The 17569-nt window shown below is 42.0% G+C and overlaps 4 non-coding genes and 3 pseudogenes across 4 annotated transcripts; all 7 read left to right on the forward strand.

Moving 5' to 3' along the window:
• Window positions 1-4464: 4464 nt before the first annotated feature.
• LOC135604364 (5S ribosomal RNA) lies at window positions 4465-4582 on the forward strand (annotated as a pseudogene).
• Window positions 4583-4933: 351 nt separating this feature from the next.
• Window positions 4934-5052, forward strand: LOC135601607 (5S ribosomal RNA). Its single transcript, XR_010483897.1, has one exon. It is a non-coding gene; the product is annotated as a 5S ribosomal RNA (ribosomal RNA).
• Window positions 5053-5403: 351 nt separating this feature from the next.
• On the forward strand, window positions 5404-5522 carry LOC135601608 (5S ribosomal RNA). The gene has a single exon (XR_010483898.1). It is a non-coding gene; the product is annotated as a 5S ribosomal RNA (ribosomal RNA).
• A 350-nt stretch (window positions 5523-5872) lies between these two features.
• Window positions 5873-5991, forward strand: LOC135601417 (5S ribosomal RNA). The gene has a single exon (XR_010483712.1). It is a non-coding gene; the product is annotated as a 5S ribosomal RNA (ribosomal RNA).
• Window positions 5992-6341: 350 nt separating this feature from the next.
• Window positions 6342-6460, forward strand: LOC135604415 (5S ribosomal RNA; annotated as a pseudogene).
• Window positions 6461-6810: 350 nt separating this feature from the next.
• LOC135600965 (5S ribosomal RNA) lies at window positions 6811-6929 on the forward strand. Its single transcript, XR_010483273.1, has one exon. It is a non-coding gene; the product is annotated as a 5S ribosomal RNA (ribosomal RNA).
• Window positions 6930-7279: 350 nt separating this feature from the next.
• Window positions 7280-7399, forward strand: LOC135599287 (5S ribosomal RNA; annotated as a pseudogene).
• Window positions 7400-17569: the final 10170 nt, after the last annotated feature.

Genomic DNA, 17569 nt, shown 5'->3' on the forward strand with positions numbered 1-17569 from the left:
TGACTGGTTTGAACACACTTATGGAGCCCTTTCATGGCGACAATTCAAAGAAGGACTACTGATCCGCTTCGGACCAACTTATTACGAGAACATTGACGGACAACTAGCAAAGATCCGACAAACCTCCACCATTCAGGAGTACCAAACCAGGTTTGAAAGGTTATCTAATCAAACTCGTGATTGGTCTGAAAAACAGTTATTGGGTACTTTTATTGAGGGTTTAAAGCCGGAGATCCGGGGAGAAGTTAAGGCACGACAACCATACACGCTTATGGCAGCCATCTCTTTCGCACGACTTCAAGAAGAGCGATTGAACCATGAAGCCCGGAGGACTAGGATCACTCCACGACCTACAATACTAAAGCCCTCAGCTCCCCCTACTATCAACCGAGTCCCTGCACCGAAAAGGTTAACAAGAGAAGAACTTCGGGAGCGATCTGCGAAGGGGTTATGTTGGCATTGCGACGAGCCGTGGAGCCGCGAGCATCGCTGTAAAAAAGGTAGACTTCTTATGATTGAACCAGTAGAAGAAGAGGTCTTTGAACATTTAGAAGAGAGCCTTGAACATGAAGAAGAAGATATGGAAGAAGAGTCACAGCCGACCGACATTATGGTACATGCACTAGCCGGCTACTCAAATCCGCAAACGATGAAAGTTGGAGGCCTTCTCAAACAACAGCCGATCACTGTTCTCATCGACACGGGTAGCACTAATAACTTCCTGAATAGTAAGGTTGCTGCTCGGATGGCACTGCATATTGAAGGTTGCAGCAAGTTCGATGTAAAGGTTGCCGACGGCAGAATCCTAAAGTGCGACCAAAGATGCCCGCAGGTGAAACTATTACTACAAGACCAAGAAATTATCACCGATTTCTTCCTCCTACCAATCGATGACTATGAGGCAGTGCTTGGTATAGAATGGCTGACTACACTAGGTGATGTCTCTTGGAACTTTTCTAAATTAATTATGAAATTCTACTGTAAGGGCAAACAGATCATCCTACGCGGGAAGCGCGGAAGCAACGTTACCACTGTTTCGACCCAACGAATGGAGAAAGTTTTACACAAGGTAAATGGTGGCTTTTTGATGCACCTCCAGCAGCAACCAGAGGGGAAGAAAATAGAAATTGAAGATCAAAATCTTGCCCAATTGCTTACTGAATTTGCCGACATATTTGCTGAACCGCGCGGTCTTCCTCCTTCTCGGCAACATGACCATCGAATTCCAATCCTTCCGGGCAAGCCACCAGCGAACACTCGACCGTACCGATATCCTCACCTCCAGAAAGATGAAATTGAAAAGATCGTAAAGGAGATGCTTGAAACAGGGGTGATTCGGCCAAGTTGCAGCCCCTATTCCTCACCGGTGCTACTTGTACGCAAGAAGGACGGAACTTGGCGGATGTGCATCGACTACCGAGCTTTAAATGGCATCACCGTCAAGGACAAATACCCAATACCAGTGGTGGATGAACTTCTTGATGAATTGAAAGGAGCTCGAGTCTTCACGAAGTTGGACCTCCGATCCGGTTACCACCAAATTCGGGTATGTAACGATGACATTCCAAAAACTGCATTTCGCACACATGATGGCCATTATGAATTCTTGGTAATGCCTTTTGGACTCACTAATGCTCCTTCAACCTTTCAAAGTCTCATGAATGATATATTTCGGAGCTTTCTTCGTAAATTTGTGCTGGTATTTTTCGATGATATTCTCGTTTACAGCCCTTCTCTCGAGACTCACTTTCAGCATTTACGGATTGTTTTGACGATCCTTCGGGAGAATACTCTTTTTGTTAAGCAACCAAAGTGCAGCTTTCTCCAGCAAAAAGTAGAGTACCTTGGGCATATAATATCAGAAGAAGGAGTGGCGGTAGACCCAACAAAAATTGAGGCAATGCAAGGCTGGCCGAAACCTACAAACGTGAAATTACTGCGGGGGTTCCTTGGACTAACGGGTTACTACCGAAAATTTGTTAAGGACTATGGGAAGATCAGTGCACCACTCACTTCTTTACTGAAAAAAGATGCTTTCCAATGGTCGGACAAAGCCTCTGCTGCCTTCGACAAACTTAAAGCAGCCATGACAACGACGCCGGTGCTTGCGCTACCAGATTTCAATATACCCTTCATCATTGAGGCCGACGCATCTGGAGTCGGAATTGGAGCTGTTCTCATGCAAAATGGTCGACCACTCGCATACACTAGCAAGGCATTATCTCCCTCCCATCAAAATATGTCAGTATATGATAAGGAGATGCTTGCCATTGTACACGCAGTAACGAGGTGGAGACCCTACCTGATCGGCCGGCGATTTCAAATTAAAACTGATCATAAAAGCCTCAAGTACTTTTTGGAGCAAAAGATATCATCCCCTGAGCAGCAAAAATGGGTAACCAAACTTCTTGGATTTGATTATGAAATTATTTACAAAAAGGGGAAAGAAAACGTTGTTGCAGATGCACTCTCACGGCTACCTGAACAAGCTAAGGTTTCAGCCATCTCCCTTCCTACCACCGGTCTACTCGAGGACATTAGGGAAGAATGGAAGAAGGATCCAGAGATCAGTAAGATCATAAAAAAATTGGAGGAGGATCCAAGTGCAATAGCCCACTACACTTGGGATTCGAGGAATTTACGCTACAAAGGTCGCATTGTGCTTATACCTGACTCCCCTTGCATCGCAATCATCTTGCATGAAATGCACTCTATACCTTCAGCAGGGCACTCTGGATTCCTAAGAACCTACAAAAGAGTGAAGCAAAATTTTTATTGGAGAGGGATGAAAAAAATTATTGCTGAATATGTGGCACAATGTGATGTATGTCAACAGCACAAGGGTGAAACTGTGGCAAATCCAGGGAAGCTACAACCACTACCCATACCAGACTCAGTGTGGACTGACATCTCCATGGACTTCATTGAAGGGCTGCCATCTTCCAAAGGTAAAAGCACGATTCTCGTGGTGGTTGATCGACTTACGAAATATGCTCATTTTTGTGCTGTGAGAAATCCCTACACTGCTGCTAGTATTGCTCAGATTTTCATAGAAAATATTGTTAAACTGCATGGGATGCCAAGGTCCATCGTAAGTGATCGTGACAGGATCTTCACTAGTAAATTTTGGACCAAGTTATTTCAGTTACAAGGCACCAAACTCAAGATGAGCACAGCATATCATCCACAAACTGACGGCCAAACAGAGGTGGTAAATAGGTGCTTAGAGACGTACCTCCGGTGTTTCGCTAGCGACCGACCAAAAGAATGGGCGAAATGGCTTCCTTGGGCCGAATGGTGGTATAATACTACATATCATTCATCTACAAAATGTGCCCCTTATGAAGCATTGTAAGGTCGACCAGCACTTGTGATTCCAAAGTATGTAATTGGCTCGGCCAAGGTAGATCAGGTTGACCAAGAATTGATTGATAGGGACAAACTCTTACAACTGTTAAAAGATAATCTCTCTACCGCTCAAGCCAGAATGAAGCAGCAAGCCGACACACGACGAAGTGAAAGAGAATTTTCAGTGGGAGATTGGGTTTATCTTCGCCTACAACCGTACAAGCAACTCTCTATCAACACTCGAGCCTCCATGAAGCTATCCCCACGTTTTTATGGGCCCTATCAGATCACAGAGCGTATTGGAGCCGTGGCATACAGACTTAAATTACCTGAAGATGCCAAAATTCACCCTGTCTTCCACGTATCATGCCTAAAGCCCAAGTTGGGAGAACACGAGTCACCCCAGATCCAACTGCCCAACACAACTGAGGATGGAGTTATTCAAGCCCAACCACAGGCCATCCTCGATCGCAGGATCGTGATGCGTCGCCGACATCCCTCTACTGAAGTACTAGTGCATTGGAATAATCTACCACTTGAAGACGCCACATGGGAACCATATGAGGAGCTGAAGACCCGGTTCCCTGAGTTCATGGAATCTCAGCCTTGAGGACAAGGCTGATTTGAAGAGGGCGGGTCTGTTAGGACTCTAGCTAGGAGAGTCCTAATTGAGAGGGATATTCCGTTAGGACTCTAGCTAGGAGAGTCCTAATTGAGAGGGACACTCTGTTAGGACTCTAACTAGGAGAGTCCTAATTGAGAAGGACATTCTGTTAGGAGATTTTTTCTTAGAGAAGAATTAGGAGTTGTAAGGGAATAGGAGTCTTGAGTATGAGTCATATTAGGAGTTGGTTAGAAGTAAGAGTCCTAAGTAGGAGTCCTATTAGGAGTTAGGGTTTAGAAGCCCTATAAATAACCATGTATTCCTTCTCTTTTGATAAGCAATAGATGAAACTTTTCTGCAGCCTTTGAGCAGCACTTGGAGGGAGGAACCCCTATAGAGTTCCAAGGAGGCCGATCCCCTAAAGAGATCAACCCCAAGTTTAGAATCTGCAAGGGTTCTAACAATGCGCCGGCCGCGACGTGCTCATCCGCGAGGGACGAAGCACGCGAAAAGGGTGCGATAATGCCAACACTAATCACCGAATCCCATCAGAACTCCGAAGTTAAGCGTGATTTAGAGAGAGTTGTACTAGGATGGGTGACCCCCTGGGAAGTCCTCGTGTTGCACTCCTTTTTGCGTCCCGAGATACGAAACATCTCCCGTAGACCTCCGAGACGATTGTTTTGGGGCTCGGAATTTGCCGTGACCGCTACGCAGTTAGTATCGTGGGGCTCGGAGAGAGCTTTCCGGATTGGGGTCGCAATAGCGATTCCGAGATCGTTCTAGAAAGTGCCGTTGGTTTCAACGCGCCCTTGCCGTGACCGATACGCAGTCGTTGGGCTAGGGCTCGGAGAGAGCTTGCAATAGGGATTTCGTGAACGTTCGAGAAAGCGCCGACGGTTTCGTGACGGGCAAGAGTCTCCGGACGTTGATGCGCCGGCCGCGACGTGCACATCGGCGAGGGGACGAAGCACGCGAAAAGGGTGCGATAATGCCAGCACTAAAGCACCGGATCCCTTCAGAACTCCGAAGTTAAGCGTGATTTAGAGAGAGTAGTACTAGGATGGGTGACCCCCTGGGAAGTCCTCGTGTTGCACTCCTTTTTGCGTCCCGAGATACGAAACATCTCCCGTAGACCTCCGAGACGTTTGTTTTGGGGCTCGGAATTTGCCGTGACTGCTACGCAATCAGTATCGTGGGGCTCGGAGAGAGCTTTCCGGATTGGGGTCGCAATAGCGATTCCGAGATCGTTCTAGAAATTGCCGATGGTTTCGAGGCGCGCTTGCCGTGACCGATACGCAGTCCTTGGGCTAGGCCTCGGAGAGAGCTTGCAATAGGGATTTCATGAACGTTTGAGAAAGCGCCGACGGTTTCGTGACGGGCAAGAGTCTCCGGACGTTGATGCGCCGGCCGCGACGTGCACATCGGCGAGGGGACGAAGCACGCGAAAAGGGTGCGATAATGCCAGCACTAAAGCACCGGATCCCTTCAGAACTCCGAAGTTAAGCGTGATTTAGAGAGAGTAGTACTAGGATGGGTGACCCCCTGGGAAGTCCTCGTGTTGCACTCCTTTTTGCGTCCCGAGATACGAAACATCTCCCGTAGACCTCCGAGACGTTTGTTTTGGGGCTCGGAATTTGCCGTGACTGCTACGCAATCATTATCGTGGGGCTCGGAGAGAGCTTTCCGGATTGGGGTCGCAATAGTGATTCCGAGATCGTTCTAGAAATTGCCGATGGTTTCGAGGCGCGCTTGCCGTGACCGATACGCAGTCCTTGGGCTAGGCCTCGGAGAGAGCTTGCAATAGGGATTTCGTGAACGTTCGAGAAAGCGCTGACGGTTTCGTGACGGGCAAGAGTCTCCGGACGTTGATGCGCCGGCCGCGACGTGCACATCGGCGAGGGACGAAGCACGCGAAAAGGGTGCGATAATGCCAGCACTAAAGCACCGGATCCCATCAGAACTCCGAAGTTAAGCGTGATTTAGAGAGAGTAGTACTTGGATGGGTGACCTCCTAGGAAGTCCTCGTGTTGCACTCCTTTTTGCGTCCCGAGATACGAAACATCTCCCGTAGACCTCCGAGACGTTTGTTTTGGGGCTCAGAATTTGCCGTGACCGTTACGCAATCAGTATCGTGGGGCTCGGAGAGAGCTTTCCGGATTGGGGTCGCAATAGTGATTCCGAGATCGTTCTAGAAATTGCCGATGGTTTCGAGGCGCGTTTGCCGTGACCGATACGCAGTCCTTGGGCTAGGCCTCGGAGAGAGCTTGCAATAGGGATTTAGTGAACGTTTGAGAAAGCGCCGACGGTTTCGTGACGGGCAAGAGGCTCCGGACGTTGATGCGCCGGCCGCGACGTGCACATCGGCGAGGGACGAAGCACGCGAAAATGGTACGATAATGCCAGCACTAAAGCACCGGATCCCATCAGAACTCCGAAGTTAAGCGTGATTTAGAGAGAGTAGTACTAGGATGGGTGAACCCCTAGGAAGTCCTCGTGTTGCACTCCTTTTTGCGTCCCGAGATACGAAACACCTCCCGTAGACCTCCGAGACGATTGTTTTGGGGCTCGGAATTTGCCGTGACCGCTACGCAGTCAGTATCGTGGGGCTCGGAGAGAGCTTTCCGGATTGGGGTCGCAATAGCGATTCGGAGATCGTTCTAGAAAGTGCAGATGGTTTCGACGCGCGCTTGTCGTGACCGATACGCAATCGTTGTGCTAGGCCTTGGAGAGAGCTTGCAATAGGGATTTCGTGAACGTTCGAGAAAGCGCCAACGGTTTCGTGACGGGCAAGAGGCTCCGGACGTTGATGCACCGGCCGCGACGTGCACATCGGCGAGGGACGAAGCACGAGAAAAGGGTGCGATAATGGCAGCACTAAAGCACCGGATCCCATCAGAACTCCGAAGTTAAGCGTGATTTAGAGAGAGTAGTACTAGGATGGGTGACCCCCTGGGAAGTCCTCGTGTTGCACTCCTTTTTGCGTCCCGAGATACGAAACATCTCCCGTAGACCTCCCTAATGATTGTTTTGGGGCTCGGAATTTGCCGTGACCGCTACGCTGTCAGTATCGTGGGGCTCGGAGAGAGCTTTCCTGATTGGGGTCGCAATAGCGATTCCGAGATCATTCTAGAAAGTGCCGATGGTTTCGACGCGCACTTGCCGTGACCGATAAACAGTCGTTGGGCTAGGGCTCGGAGAGAGCTTGAAATAGGGATTTCGTGAACGTTCGAGAAAGCGCCGACGGTTTCGTGACAGGCAAGAGGCTCCGGACGTTGATGCGCCGGCCGCGACGTGCACATAGGCGAGGGACGAAGCACGCGAAACGGGTGCGATAATGCCAGCACTAAATCATCGGATCCCATCAGAACTCCGAAGTTAAGCGTGCTTGGGCCAGAGTAGTACTAGGATGGGTGACCCTGTTAGGACTCTAGCTTGGAGAGTCCTAATTGAGAGGGACATTCATGTAAAACTGTTAGGACTCAAGCTAGGAGAGTCTTAATTGAGAGGGACATTCTGTTAGGACTCTAGCTTGGAGAGTCCTAGTTGAGTTGGGCATTCAAGTAGGAGGTGTTTTCTTAGAGAAGAATTAGTAGTTGTAAGGGAATAGGAGTCTTGACTATGAGTCCTACTAAGAGTTGGTTAGAAGTAAGAGTCTTAAGTAGGAGTCATATTATGAGTTAGGGTTTAGAAGCCCTATAAATAGTAATGTATTCCTTCTCTTTTGATAAGCAATAGATGAATCTTTTCTGCAGCCTTTGAGCAGCAACTTGGAGGGAGGAACCCCTATAGAGTTCCAAGGAGGTCGATCCCCTAAAGAGATCAACCCCAAGTTTAGAATCTGCAAGGGTTCTATCTCCTGGTATCAGAGCAGCGTTCTTGGCGTCTCGCTGCCCTCCCACAGCCATCCATCAACCCTCCACAACCACTCAAAGCAATTCTCACAATTGCTTAAAAGATCGTCGCCGAATTCCGCCATCATCTCCACCACCGCGGATCATCCTTTGATCTCCCCGTGAATAGCAACAGGTTCTGGTTTTCTACCTTACTGCTACTGCAATTTAGTTATCTTTATTTGAAAATCCCAAAAAAATTATTCCTATATTGCTGCATAAACTTTTCGTCATAAAGTTTTCATCTCTACGACGAAAGATACATTGCAGAATTCCAACCGTATAGCACTATCTGTTTGATCTTGCTACTATGTTTTTTCTATCCAAATCTCCACGAAATTTTATGACATCTTTGACACTTCCTAACAGCAGATTTCCCTTTGGTTTTGTCAAAAAATTCTCAATATATACCATTGATATTTTACATCTAATCTGCTATACTTGAAAATCTGCACCGTAAAATTTCAGCCGCATAGCACTGATTGTTTGATCTTGATACTACGTTGTTTCTATCCAAATCTCTACGAAATTTTTATGATAGCTTTGACACTTCCTAATAGTGGATTTTCCTTTGGTTTCATCAAAAAATTCTCAATATAAACTTCTGATCTTTTACGTCCAATCTGCTATAATTAAAAATCTATGGTGCAGAAAATTTCTTTTTTTTTTTTGGTAAGTAAAAGTAAATTGATTATGTGTAAAGATTCTACAAATAGCTTTATCTATATAAGTCATAGACAAAGCCAATTAACTCATAGAGTGCGAATGCGATAGTTATGACTACACATGCTATAGACTATAACTACCTGTGGGTACATTATTTGACATCATTCCCAAGATCTTTAGCTAATAGCAAAATTAAATTTGATAAAAATATCTTTTTCTCTTCGGGTGAAGTGCTCGATTTTGAGATCATGCTCCATACAGGATCTTGAGTCTCTAATAATCTCTTTCAAGAGCTGAGCATTGTTTGTGTGTTGACATTCAAAGATTCTATTACATCTCTCCTTCCACATCCACCAAATAGCGCATCTGAAAGTAACCTTTGCCAGTTGTGTAAGTGGCCCTTTTCTTGAGAAACATTGCATAAGGTCGCCTAGTTCTTGGTGCAAGTTTGGTTGCGGCAGTCTATTGAGTTCAAATCGCTGGAGAATCTCCTTCCATATCCATTTTGTATAATTACAAGCAAAATAAAGGTGGTCAACAGTTTCTTCTTGTTGCAAACAAAGGGAGCATCGGTTAACATGATAGATACCTCTTCTTTTCATATTGTCTATTGTAGGTAGTTTATTGAGAAGGGCCTGCCATGTACATAAGGAGTGTCTTTGTGATCCCGGTCGATCCCATGTCCAACTGCTTGGGACCCACGCAGATTCTAAACTTGGGGTTGATCTCTTTAGGGGATCGGCTTCCTTGGAACTCTATAGGGGTTCCTCCCTCCAAGTTGCTGCTCAAAGGCTGCAGAAAATATTCATCTATTGCTTAAGAAAAGAGAAGGAATACATGGCTATTTATAGGGCTTCTAAACCCTAACTCCTAATAGGACTCCTACTTAAGACTCTTACTTCTAACCAACTCCTAATAGGACTCCTACTCAAGACTCCTATTCCCTTACAACTCCTAATTCTTCTCTAAGAAAAAACCTCCTACATGAATGCCCCTCACAATTAGGACTCTCCTAGCTAGAGTCCTAACAGAATGTCCCTCTCAATTAGGACTCTCCTAGCTAGAGTCCTAACATTTTTACATGATTGTCCCTCTCAATTAGGACTCTCCAAGCTAGAGTCCTAACAGACCCACCCTCTTCAAATCAGCCTTGTCCTCGAGGCTGATGATTCATGAATTCTGAGAATTTGATCTTCAAGTCGTCATAGTTCTCCCAAGTGGCATCTTCTTTTGGTAGGTTCGCCCACTGTATTAGCACTTCATTAGTGGGTCGTCGTCGTCGAGTCACGATCCGTCGATCAATAATGGCACTTGGCTGGGTCTGGAGTTCTCTTTGGATAGTCATATTTGGTGGGTGGCTTTGGGCTGTCTCCAAGCACCTGTTTAAAACTTCCGGTTGGCTGTTGGTTTGTGGGTGATATGTCGTACTCCTTTTCAATTTAGTACCCTGCATATAGAATAACTTTGTCCAAAATCTGCTATTGAAGATGCAAGTAGAATTTGTCACAAGCACAATGCGTCCCTTATAGTGTAATTCTTTTGAGTCCCAATTGTAATGAGCCATGGGACATGGTGCTTCCTCCAATTTTTTTATAATCTTACTAGTATCTGAATCTTCCTGTCATTCCATCTTAATATCCTCAAGGAAGTCGCTGGTCGGAAGTGAAACGGTCGAAACTTCAACTTGCTTAGGTAGCTGCGAAAGCGTATCTACAAGAACATTCTCTTTCCCCTTTTTGTAAGTTATTTCAAAATCAAATCCAAGAAGTTTTGTTACCCATTTTTGCTGCTCGGGGGAAGATATCTTCTGCTCCAAGAGATATTTTAGGCTTTTATGGTCGGTCTTGATTTGAAAGTATCGCCTGATCAAGTACAATCTCCACCTCGTTGCTGCGCGCAAAATGGCGAGCATCTCCTTATCATATGTTGACATATTTTGATCGGAGGAAGATAATGCCTTGCTAGTGTATGTGAGTGGTCGACCATCTTGCATGAGAATGGCTCCAATTCTGACTCCAGATGTGTCGGCCTCAATAATGAAGGGTCGGTTGAAATCTGGTAGTGTTAGCACCGGCATCGTCGTCATGGCTGCCTTATGTTTGTCGAAGGCAGCGGAGGCTCTGTCCAACCATTGGAAGACATCTTTTTCTAGTAAGGAAGTAAGTGGTGCACTGATCTTTCCATAGTTTTTCACGAACTTGCGGTAGTAGCCTGTTAAACCCAGAAAGCCATGTAGCAATTTTATGTTTCTCGAGGTCGGCCAGTTTTGCATTGCTCCAATTTTGAAGGGGTCCACTGCCACACCTTCCTCTGATATGATATGCCCAAGATATTCCACCTTTTGTTGAAGAAAGTAAAAATTCGTGGTTGTTGTGTGTTCAAAAGGTGGTTTTTCATATGTCTTCTTCGCATGCTCGTATTTGATGATACCCGGATCAAAGGTCCAGCTTTGTAAAGATTTATGCTCCCTTTCATCTAGCAATTCATCTACTATTGGAATAAAGTATTTGTCCTTGATGATTATGCCATCGAGAGCTCGGTAATCAACACATATTCGCCTTGTTCCGTCCTTCTTGCGTACAAGTAGCACCGGCGAAGAGTATGTTAGGATCGGAGCGGCACTAAGAGGGGGGGGTGAATTAGTGCAGCGGATTAAAACTTCGATTTTAATAAAATCTTTCGTACGTTAAGAACGAAACTTGAGAAATTTAATTTGAAGGTGTATTCTTAAAGTTGCGCAGCAAGAGTAATAATGAACTAAAGCAGTAAGAAGATTTGCAGTAATGTAAATGACAATAATAAAAAGCAAACCAGAGATTACGCCGATTTTTAGAGTGGTTCGGTCAAATGACCTACTCCACTTGTGAGGCCCCTCTTCGATGAGGCTCCCACCTTCCACTAGCAAGTCTCTTGAAATGGAAGGGTAAACACCCCTCTTACAACTCTTTACAAGCAGTTCACTCTCTTACAAATTTTTAGCAAGAATGAAGGAGGTGAACACTAGCAAATTGAAAACAAGACAAGCTAACACTTTTCTAAGGCCTTTCTCTCAAACACTTGCTGCTCAAAAAGTTGTTCTCTCAGCTGAGATTTGAGGGGTATTTATAGGCCTCAAGAGGATTCAAATTTGGGCTTCAAAATTTGAATTCTCTTTGGGTTCCCGCTGTTGGAGGTGCCACCGCCCAGCCAAGCGGTGCCACCGCCCAGCGCTCGGGTGCTGGGCGGTGCCACCGCCCAGCCAGGAGGTGTCACCGCCCAGCACTCGGGTGCTGAGCGGTGCCACCGTCCAGCTAGGCGGTGCCACCGCCTACAGTGTTTTCAGCCCAACTACAGTGTTTTCAGCCACTAGTTGGGCTTCAATCTTGGCTCTCTAGTTTGCTGGTTTAGCTTAATTTTTAGCCTAAACCAACTCTGACTTTGGGCCCAGTTGGCCCCTAACCAGGATATAGGATTATCTCTTAATCCTAATCCTAATTACAAGTGGACTACATAACCAAAACACATCCTAAGCAAATTTTCAACCGCGAACGTCGAGTCTTGTTCCGGCGAGCTTTCCGACGAACTTCTTCCGACGGACTCCCTGCAAGCTCCCAATCTTTGTGATGACTTTTAACGAGTAGCCGAGCCTTCTCGGTGATCTCCGCGAGCCTCCGACGATTTCTTCGGCGAACTTCCGACACGTTCCCAATTTCTTCTCGGATGGTTCCGGCAGCATCTCCGATGATTCTTCGGTCTCTTAAACGTCCATCGAGCTCGACTCTGGTATCCTTGCTTTATGTTTTCTGGTTATCGTAGTTAATCCTGCACACACAAGCAAACACTCTACTCCGATCTAGACAATTATTATAACGCAAATTGACATTCTGTTGCCCGACACGTCATTGGTTGGTGCTTCGTCCGATTCTTCGGTGCATCATCCTCTCTTGCGGCTTGTTGCCCAATCGGCGGTTGACCTCCGCAACCCCGATATCCTTGGCGCAATTTCGCTCTCCTTGGCCCGATGCCCGACGCCCGAAGCCTTCTGCCATCCAATATCCTGACGTGATCTCCTCCGACGCAACGTCAATTCCTCCTGCGTTAATTGTCTAATCCTGATCGAGTAGACCTGTATCACTCAAAATGTAGTCAAACATTTAAACACAATCAATTAGTTTCATCATCAAAATCCGAGATTCAACAATCTCCCCTTTTTTGATGATGACAACTAATTGATGACTAACGGAGTTAACCTTAACTCCCCGGAGTTTAACTAAACTCCCCCTATCAATATGCCATTGATAGAACACTTGGATTTTCCCAAATCCAAGTAACATTCATCACATGTTATGAAAAACATTTAAACTATCATGCAAATATATAAAATATTTAATTCAATGCATGAAGTCATCAATATACTTCTCCCCTTATGTCATCAACAAAAAGGAGAAGTAGCTCTAGCTATTTTAAAAGATATGCAAGTTTTTGCAACATAAAGCTAGATTTTCATCACAACATATAAGCACAAAAGTATAGCAAGATTCTTAAGTTCAATCATGGCAATTCAATACTTGCTTCTTGTGCACGATTGCACTTTGCTTTTCTTTGCAATGTGCATGATAGTATTTCTTTGTAATATTCAAAATAGCAAATTGTACATCATGCTAGCTAGCATATTAAAGATGTTCAAGACAGTAAGTTTTTCTTCTCTTTTGAGAAGTGTTATTTTTGCTTCTTTTACAAAGTGCAAGCTAGCAAAGTATTTGAAAAAGTGAGCAAGTTTTGTAACATACAAGCTAGTAAAAATTTCAAAAGCAAATACAAGATAGCTTTCTTGTTGAAGTGTGTAAGCTATCGATTCTTACTTCCTATTGCAATGTGCAGGTTGCAAGTCTTGCTTCTTGAGATGGGCAAGATAATGATGTTCAAGAAGACAACTTTTGCTTCTTGAAATAAGCAAGTTAGCAATCTTTGCTACTTAAGATAGGCAAGCTAGCAATCAAGTTTTTTGCATCTTCTTGACTTGCGCAAGCAAGCTATCTCCCCCTTTGTCATTGTCAAAAAGAAGGGAAGACCCAATACATCAATTATGACAAAGGTAAGTATCAATCTTAATTGTGCATCATCATATTTTCAAATTAGAATATGCACATTTTCAAAAACCTTATATTCATTCATGCATGATATTGAATAAATCGATCAACATTATAAGGATATCACACATGATACTAAAATTTTTAACTATTTGTCAACATTTTGATCATGATACCAAATATTCATCATTTAGAGTATTCATGATACAAAACATTAAATCAATATTTATAATACATCATTTTAGCGACAACTCATAGTATTTTAAATCATGATTTACATCATATGTAATACATCACATCATAATTAGAAAGCACAAGTATTGCATATATCATTGCAAATCATAAATGTTTCATATCATGATGGTATCAATTTGTCAAATTATATCCTACCAAAAACTTATCCCCATTTGTATTTCATGCATAATTTCACTTCATCACATTAGGAGTATCAAGAGGAATTAATTGGGTGATGAGATTAATATTTCACGAATACATGGAATTGTATAAAAAGTCATATCATAAGTGTTTCATACATTCATATCATCACATTAGGAGTATCAAGAGGAATTAATTGGGTGATGAGATTAATATTTCACGAATACATGGAATTGTATAAAAAGTCATATCATAAGTGTTTCATACATTCATATCATCACATGAAGGAATATAAACAAAAATTAGTGATGAGATCTTACTTCATGAATACAATAAAATTCATATAGCATATCATGGTTTATTAGAATTAGTCTTCCTTTTGGTGAATAGCAAAAAGAGTGGTAGGAGAGCAAGATCTCAATTCATGCATATCAAATATTCAATCATCAAAATCATGAACCATCTAGAAAATTCTCCTCTTTAAATATTCAAAGAGAGAATCATGATGAACATTCTTGGTTTACATAAAGTTTCAAAACATAATTGTCAAGATTATGAATACTAAAAGACTAAGAAACATTTCGACAAATCTCCTTTTAAATAGAAAAGAAAATGTTGATTCATAAAGGATTTCATGTTATGAATTTCAAGAGATCAAGATCATGATTTCAATAAAAAATTATTCAAATTTAAATCATCAAAATCATTATCAAAATCCAAGAGATTCACAAAGATGATACAAATGGATTCATCAAAATCAATAAGATTGAGCAAAATAATTTTCAAGAATGTTATCCTCTTTTCGATTATTTCAAAACATATGATTTTGTTTCATTTATACCAAATAAAAATATTTATCATGTTTAAAACCGAAAGAGTAAGATTTATTACAACAAAAATCAATAATGTACTTTCATTATGGTAAAAATCAATGATCCATAAATCGTAAAAGATTCATCATCCATAATTTCGAAATTTATTAAGCATGATCATTAAGCATAACACTAAAACATGGTTTCAAAATGTTTAATATTTTCATGCATATCAAATATTTTCAAATTCGAACATGCAAAATTTAAAAACTATATCTTCCATTTTTCATACATAACTCAATCATCATTATGAGCATATTGTACATGATATTCAAGTCATAAATTATCAAGATGTCAAGTAGAGTAGGTTAATTTGAATGTATCATTTTTAGTGAATACCAAGAAGAATCACTTCATGAAATAATTTTGATTCATGGAAAAATTTCATGTATCAAATATCGAGAAATCAAGATGAAAATATATATGTAAAAATATTACAAGTTGTATTCAAGAGAAAAATCATCATTTGTTTTCAACTCATTCAATTTTGTCAAATCAATATCATGATTTTGATATAACTCATTTCTAATTCAAATCATCAAACCAAAATTATTTTCAAGGGATTCATATAAATCAACAAGATAGAGAAAAATAATTTTCAAGAACAATGCTTTTCTCTTTTTAGTTATTTAAATTCATGTCATTTATGCTAGATAAAAATGTGCATCAACATTTAGGATCGAAAAATGAATTTTATCATAAAAACCATCAAGACCAATAAATCATAAAAATCATCATGTATATAACTTTACAATTTCATGCATAAAATCATCAAATCATAGCATCAAAACTTTCAATGGTTTCATTACAACATCAAGTAAGGTTTTATTGAACATAATTTTGAATGATTCTTATAGATATTTAAAATTTCTTTAGTTTTACTTTATATGATTGACTTTATATTAGCATGCTTCAAATTTTTATTCTTATGTCAAAACTATACATCATGTTTGAAAACCAAAGATATGGTTCATAAAAAATCATCAAGCCTTCCATTCAAAAGTCATGCATCGTCATTGAAAATCAATATGAAAATCGTCAAAATATAAATTCTTGCTTCTCAAGCACATATATAAGATTAATCTTACTAGGTGTATAAGCATTAGATTTATATTTAACATTTTACTGCATTAACATAACACATGCAATTTTTAAGAAAATTAATCCTAAACTAAATTAAAAATAACTCAAGAAAGTATTATGTAATATCGAAATAAATTAGTGGGATTTTGATTACCTCATTGTTGAAAGAGGGTGAGGCATAGTTTGCCACCTCGCCTTTCTTGATTTTCTCCTCGTCTTCGGAAGAGCTCAATTCATCCCAACTTTTGTTCTTCTTACGTTCAAAGCAAGTAGTTCCATTCTTTTTGCTTTTTAATTTTTGTTTCATTTGTAGTTTAAGTTCACCATCACTTGAACTTATGCTCGAGTGGTCTTCATGTGTTCTATGTCCCAAATCCTTCCTATCATTTGGAAGGTTGTTCTCAAGTTTCTTTTTTGTCACATTGTTCATTTCGTAGGTCATTAGAGACCCAATAAGTTCTTCGAGAGGGAATGTTTTAAGGTCCTTGGCCTCTTGAATGGCCGTAACTTTTGGATCCCAACTTTTTGGAAGGGATCTTAAGATTTTAGTGACTAGTTCAAAATTAGAAAAACTTTTACCAAGAGCTTTGAGTCCATTGATGACATCCGTGAACCGGGTGTACATGTCTCCGATGGACTCACTTGGTTTTATCCGGAAAAGTTCGTAAGAATGCACAAGAATATTGATTTTGGACTCTTTCACTCGGCTAGTACCTTCATGAGTGACCTCTAGAGTTCTCCAAATATCAAAAGCCGAGTCACACATCGAAATGCGATTAAATTCATTTTTGTCAAGTGCACAATATAAGGCATTCATAGCCTTTGCATTTAGAGAAAATATCTTCTTCTCCAAATCATTCCAATGGTTCATTGGAAGAGAAGAAATTTCAAATCCATTTTCGACTATGTGCCATAAATTCAAATCCAAAGAAAGTAAGAAAACTCTCATTCGAGTTTTCCAATAAGTGTAGTCCGTCCCATTGAAAAAGGGAGGACAAATGAGAGAGTGACCCTCTTGAAAGCCGTAAAGAGCCATTTCTATTTGGGTGTTAGACCAAGGTAGAAAAATGTGGCTCTGATACCAATTGTTAGGATCGGAGCGGCACTAAGAGGGGGGGGTGAATTAGTGCAGCGGATTAAAACTTCGATTTTAATAAAATCTTTCGTACGTTAAGAACGAAACTTGAGAAATTTAATTTGAAGGTGTATTCTTAAAGTTGCGCAGCAAGAGTAATAAGGAACTAAAGCAGTAAGAAGATTTGCAGTAATGTAAATGACAATAATAAAAAGCAAACCAGAGATTACGCCGATTTTTAGAGTGGTTCGGTCAAATGACCTACTCCACTTGTGAGGCCCCTCTTCGATGAGGCTCCCACCTTCCACTAGCAAGTCTCTTGAAATGGAAGGGTAAACACCCCTCTTACAACTCTTTACAAGCAGTTCACTCTCTTACAAATTTTTAGCAAGAATGAAGGAGGTGAACACTAGCAAATTGAAAACAAGACAAGCTAACACTTTTCTAAGGCCTTTCTCTCAAACACTTGCTGCTCAAAAAGTTGTTCTCTCAGCTGAGATTTGAGGGGTATTTATAGGCCTTAAGAGGATTCAAATTTGGGCTTCAAAATTTGAATTCTCTTTGGGTTCCCGCTGTTGGAGGTG

Source organism: Musa acuminata, chromosome BXJ2-1, assembly GCF_036884655.1.
Source record: "Musa acuminata AAA Group cultivar baxijiao chromosome BXJ2-1, Cavendish_Baxijiao_AAA, whole genome shotgun sequence".
In the NCBI taxonomy this organism is placed as follows: Eukaryota; Viridiplantae; Streptophyta; class Magnoliopsida; order Zingiberales; family Musaceae; genus Musa; species Musa acuminata.